We start from the raw sequence: 25,759 nt of genomic DNA on the forward strand, positions 1-25,759 counted from the left end.
TGACACTAAAGGAGACAGCTGTAGAAGAGAAGAGAACACCCAGATACCGTGTTCCCAAAACAAGATTGCCACAGAAAGCCTGTAGCATGGATTTGACCTTGGCTTGCAGACAGAGAGACTACTAGTAGAGAGTACAGAGTACTTTTAACATGACTGAGGTACAGGCCCATATGAGACCATAATTAATAGGACATTTTAACCAGGTGAAGGACCCTAGACACATTATGATAATTAATATAAGAGATCAAATGAAATGACTCTATCAAGCCTACATCTTATCATGATTTGGATAGGGTCAAAGGTCAAGTTGATTGTACCTTGTGACATTATTCAAAACCAAATCACAGACAGGCAAAGATTTAAATGACTTAAAGGCAAAAATAAATGGTGTTAGATAACATACACATTTATACTTCTTCAAAAGGACTGTATATAATTAATTTATTCAAATAGGAAGCAAAACAGGGTTAGTTCATGAATTTCCAAGACACTCCACACGTGTCCAAGTTTTCCCTTTGCAACTTTGCAAATAACTTTATTATAATTCAAAAAAAATCTCAGCTAATGTCTCCGTCCCAAGCAAATCTTTTCAACATGTTTGGTTTAACTAAGACAGACAATTTTAGCACAGTTTAATGGCATGGCAGCAGAGAGATTGAGAGGGAGGGACACTCACCAGTCTGTAAGTTTTCATATTGAAATTTGACAAGAGACCTACGTCTCGGGTCATTGATTGTTTCTGAACACGTTCAGAAATAGAAAAGTTACCTTCCTCGTTGTGGAGCTGCAGTCCTTGTGCTTTATCAAGATACAAGTATTTAAAATGGAACGGGACACTTCTGTACTATGTAAATTTGTACATCACTTTACACTTTATTTTGGGAAAAAACTTACGTGATATCATCTTAAAACTCAAGAAATACTTCCTGATTGCATGTAGGCATGTGGGCCTCAAACATCTGTCTATCCAAGACACAAGTTGAAATCTGTAGGATAAATGGAAATCAAATTTACTGTTTGGCAGAGTTTAAAACAGTTTGGCATGGCAGTAGCCTACAGTTGACTGTAGTATGAAACACAGTTTAAAACAGGTTTAGAACCAGATATAAAATTAAAGTTTAGCCCTGTATGTACAATTGTATGTACAATTAGCAGGTATTGTGACTGTTGTCCAGGAATTGGGTTTGGGTGGCTTACATTCTCATTCTAAAATGAAACAAACACAAAACACAGCAATTAAACATTAAATCAAATCATATTTAAATCAAATATTCATCAAACTCCCCTCTATTTGACACCCATATATCTATAATATAGTGTGTGTCAGATGATTTGTTGATGAGAAAGGGGATGAAAAAAAAAAAAAAATTAAATTAATTTTCCCCTTTTTTTAAAAAAAAAATTAAAAAGTTATAATTAAAACTTTTAAAATGAAAATATAACAATGAAAAATAAGGAATAAACATCTTTGTTCTGAAGAGTATATTGAAATTAGATAAGTACAGAAAAATAGCAAATCTGAAAATTAGCAAATCTACAAGCTTACAAAAAAATCTTAAGTTAAAATGATAAAATATTTTCAAAACTTTTTAAAATAAATCAAAATGACTTTATAATAAACTTAATATTATAGTTAATGTTTCCCAATATTGATATAGAACAAATTGAATCTTATTAGGGTTAATTTAACGGATCTATGTTTTAAATGGAATTCAATAGAGACTCTACAGGATTAGGTTGCCATGGAAACGTGTCTAACATACCACTAACACTTCCTGCTGAAGGAATTATGGGAAATGGAGTCTCAGACCAGAAGGAATTATGGGAAATGGAGTTTTAAGAGACCAGAGTGACTTTGTTCTAACTGACTGGAGAATGACTAAAATTTTGACTAAAATGGTTATAGAACAAGCGAGACAGACACACATTCAAACATTCACGCATGCCTGCATATCACTCATACATAGATAGCAGGGAGAAAAAAGATAAACAGATAGGCACTTTCACTCCTTCGCTCCCTCGCTCGCTCGGACACTCACACACCGTAGACGACAGCTTGCTGACCCATAGAGAGAGAGAGAGAGAGAGATAGACCGTTCATTACTACACACAGACATACAAACATACCGAACATAGATATCTTCCAGCAACAAACTCATTTTGGAATGAAAAAGATTTTAACCTGATTGGTTTACTTATTATTTTAAATTATATTCAAAAATATATTTTAAATAAATTAAAACTTATTTTTAAGGCAAATATAATTATACTGATGGTTCAATGAATTTAAAACAGTGTTAATATATATATATATATTTTTAACTTTTAAAACAAGCCTTCATAGTATAACATTATAGTGTGACTGTATTCTTCTGTGGGCATAGCCTTGTTATGATACCAGCTCTGAACAAGAGAATGTAAACAGATAAGACACGGGAGAAGTGAGAGGCTGTATATTGGATAAGGGATTTAAAAGTTATTGTCAAAGTTTAATATATTAAATGGATGGATGATTTAACTACAGTGGTCAAAATAAAACCGGTCAAAGGTAAAAAATATATATACGCTCCCCCCCCGCACCACCCCGGCCGGAGGTGGTGAGAGAAAGAGAGGCAGATAAAATAAAGATATAGATATTATTCGGTACAGATTACAACAGGAATAAAGTACAGAATCTGGGTTCTGCCTGAGTCTAAAGTACATAATCTGGGTTCTGCCTGAGTCTGCTGGGTTCTGCCTGAGTCTGCCTGAGTCATAAAGAAATCGCACCGAAAAAATACAGTCTGAAAACCGTGGAGGAGTAGTAGATAAAAATAGATTAGGGTGTTTGCACTACACTCTGAAACTTAGAAACGGAAAAAGGAATAACGAGCTAAATAATTGACCACTAGATAAGAGAATTTATGAGACATTCAGGAATGTCCTCCCAGGAATATAAGGTGATAAAACATTTTTACTTGACAGGCTCCCTGGCGGAGCTTTGTTAAACAGTCATTTACAAACAGGCTGATAATTATGAGACAAATGGTTCGGTAAAGACAACATAAAATAAAGAAAACGGTACAGTATACTCATCAGATCAAGGCAGGGATAAGTTACATGGAGGTCCCGATCACTGGACCATGGTACAATAAAAATAAAAATATATACTCATCAAATCTGATGTTGGTTCAGGGATCCCGACCCCGATGGCTGGACCATGTGGAATTTGAGACATGTCGAGGGTCCAGTCCAAAGGTCCAGCGATCGCGTCCAGGTCCAAAACAAAATAAATTGTGATACTGTTCAAAGTTAACCTTCATCTGAATAGAAGTGATAAGTCGTTACACCCAAGGCCGGTTCGTTTGATACGTATTAAAACATGGTCTGCCGGGGAAGAGAGTCTGACAATAGCAGTTCCCCCCCGTACACCATATTTCAAACATATCCTGGCTCGATTAGGACCAATTGTTGGAGTTGAATTTCACCTTATGACCCACACAAAGTACAGATACTTGTAGCACGGAGACAATAAGGAAAAACCAGACTCAGACAGGCAGCGAAGGGTATAAGGAAACATGTTTGTATTCAGATCAGAGAGACAATAGAAGGTTTACAGTATATCACAGGTCCGCAACATCGGCCGTCCGTCTCTCCGTAGTGTAACAGAGCAAGCACGAGCTTTTAACATTGTCCAGTAACATAAACATATGACATCATAGGATGTGACATCGATGAGGTTCCGGGTGAAGGTGGACTTCTCGGATTGGATGAGAGTCATAGGATGACAGATCAATCGTCCAGCCGTCGGAGGTGTAATCCTGCCATTGGTGGAGAGCGATGAGGTTCCGTCGTCGTCTGATGATGGTAGATGATGGTAGATGATGATTGTGTGACAGTTTATCTCTGGACAACAGCGTCCCCATGTCTGGGTCAAACACGTTTGACATCTGACTGCTCTGACCTGCCACTGGTCAGTGGAGATTTGGGTGACACTAAAGGAGACAGCTGTAGAAGAGAAGAGAACACCCAGATACCGTGTTCCCAAAACAAGATTGCCACAGAAAGCCTGTAGCATGGATTTGACCTTGGCTTGCAGACAGAGAGACTGCTAGTAGAGAGTACAGAGTACTTTTAACATGACTGAGGTACAGGCCCATATGAGACCATAATTAATAGGACATTTTAACCAGGTGAAGGACCCTAGACACATTATGATAATTAATATAAGAGATCAAATGAAATGACTCTATCAGTCATGACCAAGGAAACTCTTACACCCTTGAAGATAGAGTATGGCCCAAGTCTTTGTGCATTTCCGAGAATCCCAACCCTAACAAAATATAGACATAAAACCCCACAACGATGCATCGGTAGAAAGGTTGTTTAGAACTATTACAATCAGTGTCCTAGTATCAGCCCAATCGGCTGATCCTTCAAGATTCATTTTCTGATTCAGATTCGTTGGCATTTATTTTGCAAGTTCGTCCTCTTCGTCCTCATCTTCGTCCACTACGCCTTTTTCCTCAATTGCGCTTTTGAACTTTCTTGCCCAAACTAGATAGAAGAGAAAATAAAATGCACATTAATGGGTTATTTCAAGTTCTGATTCAACAGACTTTGACCAACAGCAGTAAACAACAAGAACACCTTCTTTCATTACACAGAATGTCAATGGAAACGTAACCCAATAGCAGCTATAGATGTTTATTAAACACAGAACACTTGTTTAATCCGTAGGCTACAGCAGCCTAATTTACAAGGCTGACGTTTGTCAAATTAGACTAAGGTCAGACTGAGCTCTTCGTCCCGATGCCAAATAATAATAGTAACATGTTCAACAATATGTAGCTATATAGCCTCATGGCCTGGATATAAACCTTTTAACAGCTTACGGAGCGTTTCGGTAACCTCAGCGAAGAGTGCTCGCCCCAAAACACGGTCGCCCCGGATCAAATCCGGCCACCTGAGAACGGTCGCCACCAGTACACATAACGTTATGGTGACGACCGTCCGGAAAAAAATGGGGGCGAGTGTGTTTTAAGGTGATCGTTCCGTTTTCAAACTCAGCAGGAACATCGGCGAGGATTCAAGGGAGTGTGGTATCCGCCGTCGTGTTGTTTGGATGTGCGGTTTGTCTAGAACCGCCGATCTGACCGATATGTCCATATTGTCACGGTCCGCTCCTCGGGCCGTGGACTTTGACTCTATTATTTAGACCTTGAATGCCCTTATATGGTCATGGACACTTTAGGCCGGTTAGGCCGACCTTATTATTTAGACCTTGAATGCCCTTATAGGGTCGTGGACACTTTAGGCCGGTTAGGCCTAAAGTGTATACTGCATGTTCTGTATTCTGCATATAGTATGTTCTGCTTTCTGCTTGTTCTATTTGTATATTAGATTTGTTGTTACTCTGTTGCCTTTTGCCATGATGTAGTCTACTCTTATTTTGTAGTATTGTTTCCTGTCTGCCTTGTTATCGCTTCCTGTCTTGTCTCACCAGTATGTATTAGTTATGTTCTCCACCTGTGTCCTGTTGGGCCCCAGCCAATCCCTGTGCTGATTTGTCTTGTGTTCACCTGTGTCCAGTTAACCCTGTGTCTATATATATTCCCCTGTTTGTTCAGTTCCTTGTCAGGTCGTCGTTTATTGTCTAGTGAGTTATGTTCTGTTCTTAGGTTGAAAGCCATTTGTATATTGTGTCCTTGTTTTGACATCCCCATTTTATGGGAAGTTTGAGTTGGAAAATAAACCTACAGAACTTTGATTCCTGCGTTGTCGTACTGCTTTGGGTCCTCCGAACTCGCACCCTGACACATATAGGCATATTATCCAGTTGTCCAGAACCACCGGATCCAACCATTATGCCCATATGGGCATTCCAATATGTAGCCATATACCGATAACATCTGGGCATGAAAAGGACAAGGACGATATAGAGATCTCTATATTAGTTAATTAATCATTACATAATGGCCTAATCGCAATTATTTGAAACAATCACAATTATTTTAGCGTAATCGCCATTTTCATGAAGAAAATGTTTCATACATTTTCAAAAATAATGGAAATAGCAGATCTACAAGCTCACAACACGATGAGACGCGTTGTGAGCTTGTAGATCGGCTATTTCCAGTAGTGTTTAAAAAAATATATAGTTATTAAATATGTCAGTCATTTCTTTGTATATTTAGTTTATTTGTCATATCTGCCCTGCACAACTTCAAAGCCTAAAAGCCAAACAAAAGTAATTTTTATTCATATGTTCCAGTGTTCCACGGCAAAAACACAATTAAATTGTTTAATCGCAATTGTTTAAGCGACAATTAATCGCCATGTCAAATTTCATAATCATGACAGCCCTACTCTATATATGGGCATAAAAGGAACATGGACTGACAGACAGGTACAACGGGTACTGTGACAAGCCCCCGACACTATGACTCAGACATACCGATCGGATCGGCAGTGAGACGTAGGTGTGAGGGCCGTGTAGCTGCCCAAATCTCAAGTATATGAAATTTGTGTGTCTTGTTCAGGGGACACTTCCAACACCTAGACCAGGCAGGGCATGGACCTAGAACTCTATATTAATGGTTTTAAAATGTAACTGATACTATAGCTCAGTGGTTCTCAACCTTTTCAGGCCACGACCCCCCAAATTAATCATATTCAAAATTTGGACTCCCCCCCCGCCCCCCCACTACCACCCTGACAAGCATTTCGGATTGTAGGCATTCAATTTAGTTTGGCTCTGTTCCAAAGGCGTCTTGCCGCTTTCTTATATTATTTACAATTTGGTCAATGTTTGACCAGTTTGTATAGTAGCACTATGTTGATTACTTTTGATGTAGTAATGGTATTTTTCCTTCTCTTTTTTTCTTTTTGAGGTATTTAAAAAATGTCCTTAAATTGTCATCTGGGGACCCACCCAAAATCATGTGGGACCCCCCTGGGGGTCCTGACCCACCACAGGTTGGGAGCCACTGCGTGTACCTTATACAAATCAATTAACCACCGACGGTGTCACATCTTTTTTACATACTTTTTCCCGTCCGCAGGGCGATCTATTTCACGTTCTTCAACTCTGTCAACTGGATTCACAAGCTTTGGGTCTTGCTCTCTAATGATCACCATGTAGACAAAAGAGCCGCCCGACCCACGGGTGGCTGTGCAGCCCGCGTTAATGGCACCTGTAGCAATTCTGACGGCTTGAAGCTCCTGGGAGAGTTAAAAACAGTGGTTAGAGAGATGTACCGATACCATTTTGAGAGTGTACAAATGGACCCATGTGTACACTCAAGATTATGGGGGTCCTTGAAATTAAAAAGAACCACTGAACTAGGAATAAAACAAAATCCATTAATAATTGTTAAAGTGCAGCTCCAAGTTAGTAAAATAATAATGTAAATAGTACAGTAAGAATATAAAACAGTCATGCAACATCAACTGAAGCATTCAACAAGGTATCTGCAGCTCTTCCGATACTGGTATCAGAACAACTCTACCAGTGGTGGACAGCAATGAAGCACATTTACTAGAGCACTGTACTTGGCATAAACCCACCGTCAGAGGCAGTTCCGATGCCTTCAATTTCTCCATTTCCGTGTTCATATAGTCCAACGCTGCTGGTCCACCCGACCCTGAGATCAGCAGAACACACAATAATCTTTCAGACACACAGAGTACAGGGTTTGGGAGCCATTATCTTAGAGGTGCAAACAACACATGGTGGGCAATTAACTCAAAATATATCGAAACCGATATTTAGAACCAATAATTGATTCAATCTTGCTAATGTAGGTTAATCGAATAGCCGAGAAGCAGGCTTTTAGTATGCAATAATCATTATCATCCATATCTGTTACTAATGCAATGTACAATTCTGATTGACTCACAGAGTCTATTTTCTTCTGAATTTAGTTTTTATTCAGTTTATAAATGCTAATTATTATTTTCCATTGTGTGTGTGTGTGTACTGACCACCAGCCATAAGTGGCTTGGACTGCATTCCGTGTGGGTGAATCCAGATCAAGTCGCAAGTTTGGTCGCTGTTCAGTCCTCCGAGTATGTAGCGGTTCAGACTCCTGTATACAACACAAAACTTAATTTAGTTACAGTCCAGCTGAAACGTCTTATCTCCATATTTTTTTAACTTTGTGTTTTCATACTGTAAATTAACGGCCATACTTTTTACTGTATTTGCGCAAATCTCTAGCAACTTCAGACACAGACACATCCTCATCCTTCAACAATGCATCCTTCATCATTCGTCCCTTCAGCGCAGTAATGTCATACTCCATTTTGTTTATGAATCCCGATCCAGCAGCGCTACACACACACACACACACACACACACACACAAATGTGGAAATTCAGAATTGTATTTATCTCTAACTTATACAAGTACAAGCAGCAAAATATTAGTGGGAATTAGGACAATGATACAATAAAAAGTAAGAATAGTCAAATACAATACTGTGTGTAATAGGAGAAAAGAGCTAGGTGTCAAACATGTACAGCAAGAAAATATATATATATTAGCGTTTCGGTCCAACTAACCTTAACCATTAAAACCGGGAAAGCGTCTGTCATTTTAGTTTTGAGCTAAAAAGCATTATTTTATACTTCTGGCTATTAAAAAATAGCAGATACACAAGCTCATAGCGTGTCACTTGCTATTTGAATATACATTTTTTTAAGTGATTTTTTTTACTCAAATATTGATTTGGGGGGGGGGGGGGTCCCTGGAAAAAGTTATTTTAAGACGAGTCCGTGGCTAAATACATATACTTTTGGGGGGCCTTGACATGAAAGAGTTTGAGAACCACTGATATACTGTGGGTGTAGATACCTGATGATGGTCAGTTGGACTGAAAGGTTGTAGCCTAATAAAATACTTTTTCATATTTTCCTGTCTCAATCACTGGTTGCCTGCTTCTATACACCAGTCCCAGTAGGTGGTGCAAAAGGACCTTTTTCACAAAAATGTACTGGTACAATGTGTATATTGTTTGGATTTAGTCATGTGCAACAGATTATATATACACACTACAAGAGCACTTACAAGATGGTTTCTCCGACTCTACGGAGCTTATTGGTCTCCACACTGTCAATTATCTTAACATTTCCTTGCTTTGTATAACACAGGGAGTCGGAAGCCAGCACAACTCCAAATTCGGTACCAGGACCCTGCCGAGGGAAAGGAGTCAGGACAAAGATAGTGATTAGAGTTTTTGGGGGGTCCCCAGATGATTAGGTTAATGTGCAACATTGTTTTCTCACTCAGCAGTAAATTCAAAAGGGGATCTATGATAATGACAGCAAAGAAAAGGACCTGCACACTGTCAGGAACTTGCAAAATAAATGACCTTCATCAGGACAATTGAAGGTCTAACGACCGAAACGTTGAATTAAAAAAAAGTTTTTCAAGGGCGCCCCGTAGATTTTGATTATTATCACAAAACATACATTACCCACTTCAGCCCTATATGCATTTCGGCCATTTGAAAATAGTCGATGCTACAAGCTCATTGTGATCCTCAACATCCTTCTTGCGATGACCAACAACAAAGGCACAGCCTTTACAAACGACACAACACCCCCCTAAAATATTTTCTCAACAAATCTGCATGAGTGCCACACGAGTGCCCCAGGAATGAATCAGGATCAATACTTGTTTGGTTATATATACACTTTACCTCGAATTTGATCCCACAGGTGGTGGTGTTTGTTATCTTGTTGTTATGCTCTCCATCTCTGAAAATAGAATGGACTTCTGTCAGTGTAGTTTACAGTTCAACATGATATGATGAAAAATCAAAGTAGTAAGGCAAAAGGTTCTCAAAGTGGGGTCCGGGTCCAAAAACATGTGCAAATGTACAAGCCCTCATAGCCCTGACACATGTCACGAAATTCATGTTTCACATAGATCTGACTTATAGTTCAGCTGTTTCTGAAACATTACCACTATTTTTGACAGTGGTGGAAAGTAAGTGGTAAGTACATTTACTTAAGTATTGTTCTTAAGTACAATTTTGAAGTATTTGTACTTTACTTGAGTTTTTCCAATTACCAATACTTTAAAACTTTAAACTCAAATCTTTGCTTCTTGGGGGTCCCTGGAACAAAACATATTTTAAAATGGGGGTCCGCGGCCAAATATATATCATTTTGGGGGTCCTTGACATGAAAAGGTTTGAGAACCACTGATATAGCAATTTAAGTTTTTTTAAAAAACGGCTAGGATTTAGAAGACATTTGTAGAATATATATATTCATAGATTTGCAAAAAAAATTCAAAAATAGCAGATCTACAAGCTTGTAGCTGTGAGCTTGTATATCTGCTATTTTTTAAAAGCCAAAGAAATCTTAAAATGACACAGATGCGTTCCCGGTCTTAACACATTGGGTGCCAGAATTTTATAATAACAGATTACGTTCGGTGCCAGAAATCACACCGTTGTGCTGCGCTTTGCCGTTTAAAAATCTAGACTCCACGACGAGCAAACCCACGTAAAAAAAAGCATGCATGCATGGTGCACGATGGTCCTGGCTAACGCCTGGAATGATAACATTTCTCACACGAGTAACAAAGGAGGAGGAATCGGGCATGACTCGTTTTCCCCACCGGAAAAAGATTCGGAGATACAGAGGTTTTAAAGAAGGAGATAGACCGGAAGCGGATGGGGAGCCATGTTTTTTGGCACGGTGATCCATCTGTCCCTTCCTTCTCAGAATCACACTGGGTGATCCCAGAGCTGCTCTAGCCCAGCGCTACTCAACCCGCGGCTCGCGGGCCGCATGCGGCCCCAACGCAGCGTCTCTGCGTCCCGTCATGGTCAAAAATAAATAAATAGGATAAAAATATACATTTCCGTTCAAATATATGGGTTGCTAAATTTTTTTCCAAAAACAAACAGACAGACATACATACAGGTGCGTCAATTGTTACAGGTATAATGCATAGTTTTCTATGCATTTCGGGTTTTTTGGGGGGTTTGACCCCCATTTTTTTTCGGCCGCGGCGCCCAAGATAGGTGTCCCTTATTTCAATCTCTGTGAGTTGGCAACCATAACCTTGCCATATCTTAGCTTTTGCTGAACTGATGCCACTGGACATACACACAAAATAAACAGGTACAGTGAAAAGAATATTATGTCAAAATGTACCTTTTCTTATAACAATAACAATGTGTAGTGTGTGTTACAAAATCGAAAAATCCAAAACAGGACCGTCATTTTTAGCTTGCGGCCCCTTGGACTTTTGGTATTTTGCTGAGTGGCCCCTGAGCCATCTTAAGTTGAGTAGCCCTGCTCTAGCCCCTCCCGTGTGGAAAAAAAACGAGATAAATATTCAAAAACACGTTTTTAACCGTGTTTAGGCACCAGACCGCCACTCTTCGAAAACACGGTTTTAACCGTGTTTGGCACCCGATGTGTTAATAGATTAATTATGTGTTTCATCATACATCAACAACTTCTCAGTGCAGAATAAGACCATGCTTAGCTAATGGAATATTGTTGTATGACATCAGATAGCGTAGCACCAATGGAGAAACGTGTCTGTAGAATTATTGGGTTGTGGGGAGGGAGGGAGGCTGTGTGTGTGTGTGTGTGTGTGTGTGTGTGTGTGTGTGTGTGTGTGTGTGTGTGTGTGTGTTTGTTGTTTTTCAACTTGAAAATCTATAAATAAAACCACAATTAAGTGCACTATAGCACACTACTATTCGCATCAATTTTCATAATTTTGTATTGGTGTGACCTACCTGGCTCCTCCTTCTGCCATGCTCACGCTGCCTGCAACACAAAGCAAAATACAAGGAAGGGTGAATGACAGCTCCTTTCGATTGGAAAATACATTTACTGTACCTCCCCTTGTGGACTCCTGAAAGATGTTTTTTCCAGTTTCCATTTTTGAAAGAGACCAGTGATACACATTAACCCATTAAGACCGGGAACGCATACTGTATGTGTAATTGTTTAAGATTTGTTTGGCTATTCATAAATAGCAGATATACAAGTTCATCTTGTAGATCTGCTATTTTTTTGAAAAATCATGAAAATGTGAGCAAATCTTTAAGCGAACATATTTAACTCAAATCTTTGCTTCAAATCTTTGCTACAATATATTTGGAGATGGGCATCTTTTGAATAGCCGAAGAAATAATTTTTTTTACAGATGCTTCAATTAAGTAGGTTAAGGCACTGGTTCTCAAAGGGTTCTTTGGACAACTCTCCAGCGAAATGAGTGACAGTTTAAACACTTAATACCCCCATTTCATGATAAGCCATTCGAAGATTGAATTATATCTACTAGTCCATACCCGGTGAAGTGCGCAGGCAAAATAATTACTGCAAAAATAGCAGATCTACAAGCTAATAGCGCGGCACCGAGTGCCGAGCTATGAGCTTGTAGATCTGCTATTTTTGGGGGGAAAAACCTGGCAAATCGTGGGTCTTTGAATATATATATATTTTTTAAACAAACATTTTGTAACTCAAATCTTTGCTTCGGGGGATTCTACAAATATCTTCTAAATGCTACAGTCGTTTTTTTTAAACGTATGTTGCTATAATTTCTCAAATATTATATGTAGGCTATTTGGCCTTGGACACAAAATTGTGTTGGAGTGATAGTCAGTGGCAGAATCATGTGCAGTAAAATTGATCACATTGATCAGCCATGTTATGGCTCTATTCCTCTTGATATTTACAGCGAGTCATAAACATTTGGACGTGTATTATGCTGATCCTTGAGTATCTTTCTCCAGATGAAAGGTCCCCATTACTTTAGATATGACTCCTAGGTCAAACATACTTTCTAGGAGCACATTTGCTTTAAACAATCGTTTAAAATGTTTTAATCAATCATCAGCGGAAGAAAACAATCTGTCGAATGGTCAAGTTAGTTGAATGGTGAGAAACACGCTTAATTAAAGCTGCAAGCAGCGATGAACGGGCCCTCGACGTTCTGTCCAAGATACAAGCCTGTATGGCAATCAGCTGAAAAGTTAGGCTACATAGCTTAAGCGATTACAGCCTGTCCCTATTGGCCGTCTAAGTGCACCTAGCAAGTTTCAGAAGTTTAGCATGCGGGGAACTGGAGTTATGGCTGTTTAAAGCCCAGCCAATAGGAACACAGAGGGGGTGGGGCTTAAACAATTACAGCCTGTCCCTTTTGGCCGTCTAAGTGTACCTAGGATGTTTAGAAGGTGTTCGATGCTGGGAACCGGAGTTATGGCTGTTAGAAGCCCTAGATACAATCTACTTTATCATTAATTAAAAGAATGAATAGGATCATATTTTACTAAACGCATATCATGGCGGGGTTATGTAACTCCAATGAAGGACAAGGACTCTGAACCGAATCAAGTGACGCGACTCACAAGTCTGTGTGACAAACCGTTCAAAAGTTATGGCAAAAAATAGGAACTATCAAACGGCCATAGGAACATGTCGCCCAGGTCCTTAAGCTTACCAATCTCCTCATTCCTGTCGTTGATGATCTTTGTCAGCCTCGTGCAAGCCTCCGTGGCATCCTCGTGTTCCGACTTTTTCTCCAGGATCGTTTCGTAGTCTATCAGAGCCTCATCCAACTTGTCCGTCAACTCGTAGAGCTGGGCCCTCCTCTGGATAGCCGGCACGTAGTCCGGGTTCAGCTTTACGGCTCTGGTGCAGTCGGCGATGGCCTGGTCCTTCAGATCCAGGTGGTGGAGTGCGGAGGCCCGGCGGGAGAACAGAACCGCCCTGTCGCATCTGAAGCACACCGGGCATACGTCCAACGCCTCTACCACCCTGTCGCTTCTGAAGCACACCGGGCATACGCCCAACGCCTCTGTGTAGCAGCGCTCGGCCTCCCGGTACTCCCCGCCTAGAAGCTGACGGTTGCCTTCAATTCTCAGGGCCAAGCTCTTCTTTCTCTCCGTTTTCTTTTTCTTTTCCACAGTTTCAGAATCCATCCTCGCTCCAACCTCTCCTGTGTTCCAAAAGTAGTACTCATTATATTTCAGGTTTTCAAAATGTCTTTTCATCGTTAACGTATTTTGTGTACTCCGAGCGAATTTGAGGCGGATCGGACAATCCGCCTAGGAGGAGTTCGTTAAAATACAACGTTAAAGTTAAAGTACAACATGTGAAAATGGTGCCGCGAGGGTTTTGGATCTGATAAATGCACACATCCCCGAAGGTCAGCGCCCGTTTGCATGTATTAGCTCTAGAATTACCACAGTTATCCAAGTAACTGAGGAGCGATCAAAGGAACCATAACTGATTTAATGAGTCTTTCGCAGTTTCACTGTACAAGCCGTTGGTACTTAGACATGCATGGCTTAATCTTTGAGACAAGCATATGCTACTGGCAGAATCAACCAGGTAGGCCTCCTGTTCCGCCGCAGCGTCGCGCCCAGCTGAGGCGCGCGCCGTGGGGTTGCCGGTCCGCGGAGACCGCCCAGGCCCCCCGTGAGGAGGGCGGCGGTGTGGTGGTTACCTCTCCCGGAGGCGCGCACTGCGTCGGTCGCCACTTCTTCCGTTGCCCCTCAGCCGGACGAAAGCATGTTACAGGGGATTGGTGCCCGTGGCCCGTTACGCAGCTGTTTGGTCGGTCGCCGGAGTACGCGACGCAAGCAGGGTTTGAGAAACGGAGTCTCCGGAGCGCGCCTTTGCGCCCCCGCGGCGTGCGGATCTCCTCGCCGAGCCCCGTGATGGGGCTCGAGGCGAGCCGGCAGCGGGGGCCCTCAGGCGGTCCGTGGCAGGGCAACTAGGGCAGACGGTGCGTCTCGGTCTCGCTCGGCCGGGGTCGGCGTCTCGCCCGGGAGACTTTTTCAAAGGAGGGAGGCAGGCACGAGCCAGACGCCTCCTGGGCTACGGGCAGGTGACAGGGAGGTACGACGCGGAGATCCAGGACAAGGGACCCCTCGCGGCCCCGACACTGCCCCAGGACCAGGCCCCGGTTCCGGGCATGGTCTGTAGCTACCCGCTGGCACCAGTGGCCACTTTCCCCACACGCGAAATTTCACGCAGGGCAGAGGCCCTGAGCCCACAGCTTGCTGGGAGCTCTGGACTCTGAAGAAATCCTGGCTTTTTTCCGAATCCTCCACGATTTGGGGCCTCTCGCGGCGCTGACACTGCCCCAAGACCATGCCCCGGTTCCGGGCATGGTCTAAAGCTAGCTACCCGCTGGCACCAGTGGACACACCCCGGCCCGGATCCAACGAGCCCTCCGCCGGCGCCGGGCGACCCAGGGATAGGGAGGTACCGCCCGTTTTGGCCCGAAAAAGCGCAGATCGACAAGCCCGAAAAAAGTTGAGATTTTCGGCCGGGGGTCCTCCAGGGGGTCCCCGCGGACCTCTGGAGGCCATACAAACACTCAGCGCGATTTTTGAGCTATTAGCCGGACAAAAGCATGTTACAGGGGATTGGTGCCCGTGGCCCGTTACGCAGCTGTTTGGTCGGTCGCCGGAGTACGCGACGCAAGCAGGGTTTGAGAAACGGAGTCTCCGGAGCGCGCCTTTGCGCCCCCGCGGCGTGCGGATCTCCTCGCCGAGCCCCGTGATGGGGCTCGAGGCGAGCCGGCAGCGGGGGCCCTCAGGCGGTCCGTGGCAGGGCAACTAGGGCAGACGGTGCGTCTCGGTCTCGCTCGGCCGGGGTCGGCGTCTCGCCCGGGAGACTTTTTCAAAGGAGGGAGGCAGGCACGAGCCAGACGCCTCCTGGGCTACGGGCAGGTGACAGGGAGGTACGACGCGGAGATCCAGGACAAGGGACCCCTCGCGGCCCCGACACTGCCCCAGGACCAGGCCCCGGTTCCGGGCATGGTCTGTAGCTACCCGCTGGCACCAGTGGCCACTTTCCCCACACGCGAAATTTCACGCAGGGCAGAGGCCCTGAGCCCACAGCTTGCTGGGAGCTCTGGACTCTGAAGAAATCCTGGCTTTTTTCCGAATCCTCCACGATTTGGGGCCTCTCGCGGCGCTGACACTGCCCCAAGACCATGCCCCGGTTCCGGGCATGGTCTAAAGCTAGCTACCCGCTGGCACCAGTGGACACACCCCGGCCCGGATCCAACGAGCCCTCCGCCGGCGCCGGGCGACCCAGGGATAGGGAGGTACCGCCCGTTTTGGCCCGAAAAAGCGCAGATCGACAAGCCCGAAAAAAGTTGAGATTTTCGGCCGGGGGTCCTCCAGGGGGTCCCCGCGGACCTCTGGAGGCCATACAAACACTCAGCGCGATTTTTGAGCTATTAGCCGGACGAAAGCATGTTACAGGGGATTGGTGCCCGTGGCCCGTTACGCAGCTGTTTGGTCGGTCGCCGGAGTACGCGACGCAAGCAGGGTTTGAGAAACGGAGTCTCCGGAGCGCGCCTTTGCGCCCCCGCGGCGTGCGGATCTCCTCGCCGAGCCCCGTGATGGGGCTCGAGGCGAGCCGGCAGCGGGGGCCCTCAGGCGGTCCGTGGCAGGGCAACTAGGGCAGACGGTGCGTCTCGGTCTCGCTCGGCCGGGGTCGGCGTCTCGCCCGGGAGACTTTTTCAAAGGAGGGAGGCAGGCACGAGCCAGACGCCTCCTGGGCTACGGGCAGGTGACAGGGAGGTACGACGCGGAGATCCAGGACAAGGGACCCCTCGCGGCCCCGACACTGCCCCAGGACCAGGCCCCGGTTCCGGGCATGGTCTGTAGCTACCCGCTGGCACCAGTGGCCACTTTCCCCACACGCGAAATTTCACGCAGGGCAGAGGCCCTGAGCCCACAGCTTGCTGGGAGCTCTGGACTCTGAAGAAATCCTGGCTTTTTTCCGAATCCTCCACGATTTGGGGCCTCTCGCGGCGCTGACACTGCCCCAAGACCATGCCCCGGTTCCGGGCATGGTCTAAAGCTAGCTACCCGCTGGCACCAGTGGACACACCCCGGCCCGGATCCAACGAGCCCTCCGCCGGCGCCGGGCGACCCAGGGATAGGGAGGTACCGCCCGTTTTGGCCCGAAAAAGCGCAGATCGACAAGCCCGAAAAAAGTTGAGATTTTCGGCCGGGGGTCCTCCAGGGGGTCCCCGCGGACCTCTGGAGGCCATACAAACACTCAGCGCGATTTTTGATTTTTTTTGGAGAACCATGATTTTGGGGGTCTCCGCCGCCCCATCGCTACCCCAGGAAGGTGCCTCTTCCAGGGCATGGTCCCTACCTACGAGATGGTACAAGTGGCCACTCTCCCCCCATAAGAAATTTCAAGCAGGGGAGAGGCTTCGAGCCCAGAGCTTCCTAGGAGCTCTGGACTCTGAAATATTTTCAATTTTTTTTTGGAGAACCAGGATTTTTGGCCCTCTCAGGCATGGGGACGCCCCCGAATATGGTGGACCATGTCCGGACATGGTCCCTATATACCCTATGGCACAAGTGGCCACTTTCCCCCCCATGAAAAATTTGTCTCATGGGAGGGGGGAAAAGCCCTTGAGCTCCTGGGCTCTTTTGGGGTTTTTTTGCCCGCAGTTTCCCCGGGCGGCATCCATGGGAGCCGGGGGGGGCACCGACGCGTGCGCACCCCCGCCCCGGATCCAACGAGCCCTCCGCCGGCCCCGGGCGACCCACGGCCCGGTCGGTACCGGCCGTTTTGGCCCGAAAAGCCGAAAAAGCGCAGATCGACAAGCCCGAAAAAAAAGTTGCGATTTTCGGCCGGGGGTCCTCCAGGGGGTCCCTGGGGACCTCTGGAGCCCATGCAGACACTTAGAAACATTTTCGAGGATTTTGGGCGGTCCGCGTCGCCGTCGCTGCCCCAGGCAGGTGCCTCCTTGCTGGGCATAACTACCCGATGGCACGGGTCGGCCTTCCAGGCACCTCCAGGAAAATTCCTTGAGGCAGGAAGGCAGGGGCCCACCTCCTCGAGGGGCTCCTGGACTTAGAAACATTTTCGATTTTTTTTGAGAACCAGGATTTTGGGCGCTCCGTGGCCCATCGCTCCCCCAGGAGGAGGCCTCTTCCTGGGCATGGTCCCTACCTACGAGATGGCACCAGTCGGCCCTTCTCCCTGGCTCTCCCTTTCACACAGGCCAGGGGCCAGGGAGCCCAGTCCCTCACAACACAGTGCCGGGTGCACACTCGCCCGCTCTACCCGCCCCGGGAGCCACCGTCCCTGGGTAGGAGGTGGTCCATGGACCCCCGATGGGGACCAGGGACCGGGGACGGCGCCGCCTTGTGGACGCCGGCGGTATTGCGCCCCAAGACAACAGCCTTTTACAGGCTTGTGGATCTGCTCTTTTTCCAGACGTTTTGAGCCCAGATTCCGGCTGTCGGAATAGCGGTGCGTCGGAGTAGCGAGGTGGACCCACCGTATAGTATCAAGAGCAAGACCACCAGGTTTCTGAACAGCTTCCTCCTGGCTACCATCTGACTGTTGAACAAGGCCTGGCCACCGCCTGTCACCAGGCTGGCCATGGACTTACTTTTCCTTGTGGGATCTACCATGTAGATTTTACCTGTGAAAGTTAATGCCCTATGTGAGCCTGTCACCTGGCTTGCCATGGACTTTACTTGTCACGACTCCTTTTTGTGGTCTAGGGGAAAACAGGGGAGTAACACATACATGTATATACCGTACTGTACATGATTGTTATGACCCTAGGGTCATATTATGTATTTTTCTGTGTTTCCCCCCTCATTGGTGTGTGTATTTGTCAATGAGTGGTGAGGAGTAAGTGATTTGAGTTGATTGACTAGTATGTGGATTCTTGCAGGTGATTGGCTTCTGTCTTCTTATTTTGAACTGGTGTTGACTGGTTGTGTTTGGGGACTGAGAAGGAGGGAGTCCACCACCTTTGTTACGACTTAGACTCCCCTAGGCCGGGTCGTAACAATGATGACATTAAAAGAGCACAAACAACTAAAGAACAGTATACATTTATTAACACTATTGAAGTCCTGGTTACAGAAACTGAACAGAAAACTAGAGAATGGAAGCACAAGAGTGTCACAATAAACCAAACACTACACTACACTTTTTAAAAAACAAAACCCTGTAGCACTCTGAGATTTTCAAGAATGTAAAGTGCTTTATAAATAAAATGCATTATTGTTATTACTAAATGATATATATATATATATATATATATATATATATATATATATATATATATATATATATATATATATATATATATAAACTACCTGCACCAAGTCAAATTCTAGCCCTCCTGACTAACACAAAACAGGAGAAAAAGAGGATAAAAATGAAGGGCAGCACACCACTACTAGAAGCTTCCCATATCTGTACCTTAAGCACACAGAAAAAATGAACATTATAAGCACACAGCATAAAAGTATGGCACACAGCGTACAGACGGGTATGTCAAACAAAGAGGGTTCAGCACATAGGTGAAGAACAAAAAAGTGGTTGGAGGTGCTCTCCCTGCTCTCCCTACTCTTCTATTAAGACATTTAGAGCGCTTATTAAACTGAGGCCTGAGGAGATATTGCACGTATGAGCTTCAGGCAGTCCTACTTGTAACCCAGTAGGTGTCCTACTCGACACCAGGGTGTCTGTCAGTTTTTCAAAGAGAAAAATCTTACTGTTTGTATGCTGTATCCACTTAATGCAATTATTTGTGTTGCATTTAGAACATGCACATGCAATTTGGTTTATTTAGTTGTTTTGTATGTGTTTGACCTTCTTCTCACTGAAAGAGGTAGTAGGGGTTGACACAGTGTACGCTCTATGGTTAGAGGTGGTGGCTTCCTGGCTTCCTGGCCATAGGCCTAACAAAGCCGAATTGTAAGGTCAGTTATTTAACTGCATACTGGAGGTTCTTCAATTTTTATAAAATTATTTATTAAAATACATGTGTTTTTGCAAACATGGAGAGAGATACTAGAGAGATAACACTGTAGTTCTCACAGAGAGAATAACAGAAGCCTTTATTTAAATTGTGAAAGTTTGAATCATTTTGAAAAATGATAAGAGAGAGAGTTTTATGAGAGAGAGAAAGAGGCCTTCAGACAGGACATAAACATTACTTGTATCATGTGAAGGTCACACTGGGGGTTTGATGGCATCCTGTACAGTCAGAAGATAAAGATGTTTCATTGTTTGAAATCATGTTCAGTCAACGTTCATACAGGACACACTGGTATGAAGTAAATCTCACAACACAAGTCAGATAAAGTTCATCAGTCGACCTGTAAATGTTCGGTAAATAAAATAGAATACAATAAAATACAATGAATACAAGCTCTGTTGTTCTTGGAGTGATGTGAAAACAATTTTTGTATTAATAATATGTTATATTGACCATAGAGTAGATATAATTAACCCAACATGGTGGTTGGATTTGGTCTGTCTGCCTTGTCTGCCCTACCAACAGTCATAAAACAGTCATAAAAAAGTGTGACTCTCTATACTCTCCTTCAAAACCACTCTAAAAGAGCACTTACAGGTGGCTGCAATTCGGAACTGGCCCCTGTAAAAAGTCTAAGCTTATCACCAGAAATGCCCCCCCCCCCACCCCCCAACTGTTTACTGTACATATTTTTCTTTTTGATTACTACTTGTTTATATGATGTTTTTGCATAATATTGTTTGTCTTTAAATGTTTCGATGAATTGAATGCACAGGACCCCAATGGAAACAAGCCATAGTGCTGTCTTTGGTCCTTTTAGCATCCTTTTGTATGGAACTGTACCTCTGTGCTTTTTTTCAAAATGTTAATATAGTATTCAATCAATCAATCAATCAATCAATCAATCAATCAATCAATCTCCCTGCTCTTCTATTGAGACATTTTAGAGCCTACGGTCGGGTGAGACACCCACTGGCTGATAAGTGGTACTGCCTGAAAGTGAAAATGCAATGTATTACAGTGCAAACATGTATTACTACTACTGTTCAATACTTCTGGCCAGGGCCGGATTAACCCTTCGTGGTGCCCTGTGCTACGACCACGTGTCAGTGCCCCGCTTCACTGGTGCGTTTCAGCACTCCTTCAGCAGCCGCTGCTGCTAAATTTAGGCGCTTCTTTCACTCACACACGCACGCGCACACACACACACACACACACACACACACACACACACACACACACACACACAGCCTATTAATATTAATGTTATTAATCTGATAATTGATACAAATAATATAACTTATTATAACAATATAACTTATATTAACTGTATTTTTTCTCCCTGCTCTTCTATTGAGACATTTAGATCGTGTCAAATGTCACGTCTCACCTAGACACAGGATCTGACACAAATTTTGACCTGATGGTCAAGACTCAATATATTCCCTGAGTAAGCAGGCAGGCTCTATTAGCTCAACAATGGTAAAAATGTCAGTTCTTAAGCAGGAAACCAGGTTCAAATCTGGGGTAGAAGAGGAAAGTTACATAGTGCTGCTTTAAACTGGAGTAATTTCCCCCAATAAGATTAGCCTAGATGACAGTAATTACGAGGTATTTTAACTGTGTGTTTTCCCGTAAGATCCATTTTCCACTCACAGTCTAACTACATTTACATTGCATGGCACAGGTATGGCAATAGTGGTCCACTTTGAAACCGGAACACACCCAGTGTGTATGAGTTTGCTTTAGAGAAGCAAGTAAGTTTATTAAGTAAATAAGTACAGTAGGTACATTTTATTGTATAGCACTTTTCACAGAGAGAACTCACAAGTGCTTTATAGACTTCACCTGTAAATTGATTGATTGTTTCTTTATTAATAATAAAAAAAAAACTCTTGGTTTGGATATTATTCAGCTTCTGTCTAAGCTGGCCTGTCTGAAATAATTTGAGAGAATGAGTGTTCTTGAATTCAGTACCATATTAATGTAAACATTTCTAAACATTCATGACTTTTTATTTGTATGCACTCAGTCACATTATTGTATGTGTAGATTAGTCATATTATGCACTTCATGCCTCTCCTCTCTCTCTATGAGATGACTATCTGTCCTTTTAACTGCAATGATGAGCATGCACAACCAATAATTTCACCCACCTTACTTGTAATGTGATGTGACAATAAAGATTGATTCTGATTCTGATTCTGATGGTTGTCAGGAATGCTTTATAGTATAAGTAAACTTTTACCACAAAGGAATGTTGATTTAGGGCTAAATCTAGAAGAATCTGAACCACTTATGGACCACTAGATAGGCTATTATTTACGGCAGAGATTTGGTGTAGAGGGAGAAAATGAACGGTCCAAGGATATAGCCCTGGGGGACCCCGGTCAACAAAGCATACTGTAGGCTTTAAGTGGTTAAGCATGAACCTACTGTAATATGTTAAGTGTCACAATCAGTCACAAGATAGTGGCATTAAAATTAGCTACTAAGTCAGAATGCTTTTATTGATTCTTTTATTGAGGGAATTTACAGTAGCAGGTGCTTTTCAATCAAAATTAATAACAAATTATATGAAAAAACAAAACAACTATAATAAAGACATATTTGACAATTTAGTGGGAGCCAGAGTAAATAAACTCCCTATTGTATAACCTGGGCTTAGTGCTATAATAGAAGTTTCTCAATGACGCAGGCTGGTTAATAAAAACAAAATAAAAACAAGATCTTGTGTTCACATTTAATTCTGTTGACAATTGTACATCTCTCCGCTGAAACAATTTCCGTGTTTTCGATCTTTTAGTTAGAGTTATGGCTCTGTTTTTCACAATAGCACCATAGTCTATCCACCAATAGAATAATACAGATTACATTTAAAAAGAACACATTTTAAATCACAGTAATATCCCCCCTAACACTGAACATGTGGCTTTCCATTCATGACTGATTCCAGAACCTGCAAGACGGTTAATCTCCTTTTACGGTAACACATTGAAGTTAGGCTTCAAACTCATTCATTACCTTGATTAAATAAAATGTGCAATACATGAAAAGCTTAACATTTACTCCACAATCAACCCAACTGCCCACCACTTCATTTATCATTAGCTGGTTCAACTCCAGTTTTCCATTCATCATACTCAAATGGCATAAATGCAAGGCCATCCTATTTGAACACACTTTCATCATCAGAGGCTTGCATTTTCATGACTTCATCTTCAACAATGGATCACAGTCAAACGCTTTCCCTCTGCAATTCTGCATTTCTACCCTGCTTTCTCTAACTGCCCTGATGGTGTCCTTATTTGCTGTGGGAGGGGGAGGGAAGTGGGGGTGGGAGGGGGTCAGAGGCCCCTTCAGGAGCTGTGGAATTGTAACGTCATGTGCATAATATTCGTCAGTGTCCAGCCGGGACCAGCGAACTACTTTTTCAGTTTTTTTTTTTTTTTTTTCATAAATCAACGCTATTGAACCCCCTCTACATCTGTGTAATTATTTTTTTATAATAACATATAAAAAGTATTAAAAAGCGCCTCTGACGAAAACTCCTAACTCCATTGGACCCTCAAACTGTCCGTCAAAAACAAACAACTCCCCCCTCCTCTCAGGCTCTTGAGAAGCTCTGCTCTGTATGAGGCAGAGAGGGAGAAGATTTTTCAATGCTTTTGGGAGAACATAAACTGGGAAGAGAAGAGAATGTATGTGCAAGGTTTGATAGATGTCACCCCAGTAAAGAGAAGGGTGTCTTCACAAAGGTCATCTGCTCGTGTTTTCTTTTTAAATGTTAATGGACAGAGAATGAGTGTGTGCAGGAGTTTGTTTCAAACATCTCCAAGAGCTCAAGGAGATCATGCCAAAAGACTTTCACAGCTTTTATGACAATCTAAAGCACTAAGAAACACCCACCACACACACAACACACAACAGTGTGATAATAAAATGTTGATAGGTATATGATAGGTAAATTCAACTGTGGTTGTTATTGTTAGTGCAGTAGGCTACAGATTTGATAGGCTAAAGATTCTATTTTTCATGAATGTATTTTGTATTTATATGCCATTTTTTTATTGTTGGTGTGCCATGATCGCTTTTGTTAAATACATGATTGAGTATTGAGGCAGAATTGTTTGTTGCACTCAACTGTAGAAGAACAACAGTGGTAACAGTTAGATCCATGGTTGTTTACAATGCATGTTAAAATAAAAGTTGTTTAAGTACAGAATTCAGCTTGATCTATAGTATATGAGGATGGCGCTCACCTTAAATAGCTGATCTCCAAGCTCACAATGCGTTGTGATGTGTTGTGAGCTTTGAGATCCATTGCCAGCTGTTCTTATCAATGATGGACAAAACCTCCTAACTCCACTTGCACTGGATTTGGGTAAAGTGGTGATAATATAATGACACATGCAAGTATCTGATAATATATAAAGTCACAATACCAAGTTTGATGAGGCAGTATTGCTTTGTTTTAAAAATATAAGGTTTTCTTCATTTTCTGAAAAAAATATATTTTGTTTTTCATTTCCTGAACAATTACCATTTTGGATTTAGCTGGTTCCGGCCGAACAGCAGAGATATGTAATGCTGACTTGTGCCACAAGTGGGTGAGTGACACTTCTAGTTGTATCTTGTAGCACCTAAGGCACTATAGCGTAATCTGGGCAAGTCGTTTAGGTTCGACTGCTGGAGCTGTGGGGAATACTTAAATTGAGACTCAGACACAAAGGGGTTGACTGATTGCCGGCTATTATATTGAAAAACATTAACATGAAAAACAAACAAACATGTAAACAACAATATGGAAATACAAATAGTTGGTACACACATAGCAATTGCTTGGCCACTTCAATTGTCAAGTTCACTGTAGCTATCTGGGTTTGGTGCACCCTTCTAACTTGAATCCTCAGTCAACAATGTTAAATTCAAGTTGGTTTCTGTTCCAGTTTAAAAAAATAGGACAATTACATCATGCAAACATCGCCCCTTTACATAAGGTAATTATTTCCATTCAGTCACAATTCCCTTTTCCAGGAATGAAAAAGGTAAGGCAAGTGTCAGTATAAGTGTTAAGGTTCAGAGTTCCAGGGGTAGACCAAGAAGGTAGGTGTCAGTGTAAATGTCAGAGTTCCAGGTGGGTTCCAAAACATACACGGGTAAGTAGTATCTGTAGTTCCAGGGGAATTCTGTGTGTGTGTGTGTGTGTGTGTGTGTGTGTGTGTGTGTGTGTGTGTGTGTGTGTGTGTGTGTGTGTGTGTGTGTGTGTGTGTGTGTGTGTGTGTGTGTGTGTGTGTGAGGGAGGGGGAGAGGGGGAATTGGGAATACTGCAGCTGAGAGTGGGAGAGTCTGCAGAAGTAGGCCTACCACACTGTAGAGTGCAGTAGAATTGTCCAGTGATCACCAGAGTATTGTGGAATACTCGCTGTCAATCACTCTCTAGATCCTGGTGGGGAAGCTCGCCATCTATTGGAAAGGTCAACTGGAAAAGATCCAATCCAACAAAAAACCTGACCTGTCATCAGACAGGGTCAGAGAATCCAATCAGTATAGTATCTACTGTCTGTTCTCTATTAAGTTTTTACTATGAAATATGCATTATTATTGATTTGTGGCATTGAAATTAGCTACATAGTCAGAAGTAGAATTTTATTGATGATTTTTATTGCAGGAAATTTAGCATAGAGAGTACATGAGAGTCAATCAAAGTAAGCTACAAATGAAAAAGACACAAAACAAATAAAAAGACACATTTGACCATTTGGAGGGGACCAGAGTCCTACATTAACTCCCTCCACTCCACAGAGAAGTGGAGTTGAGCTGCTCTTTTAACCTGTGTAGTGCTATAATAGAAGTTTCAGGATAACTTCCTCTACTTAGAGATGCATGAAAACTCAGCATAGTGGTTTGTAATGGAATCCAGCAGGGGGACTTCAACTATGAGTGTGACACTATCTTTATGTG

The sequence above is a fragment of the Gymnoscopelus braueri genome (genome assembly GCF_963280865.1).
Source record: "Gymnoscopelus braueri genome assembly, chromosome: 11".
Classification (NCBI taxonomy): Eukaryota; Metazoa; Chordata; class Actinopteri; order Myctophiformes; family Myctophidae; genus Gymnoscopelus; species Gymnoscopelus braueri.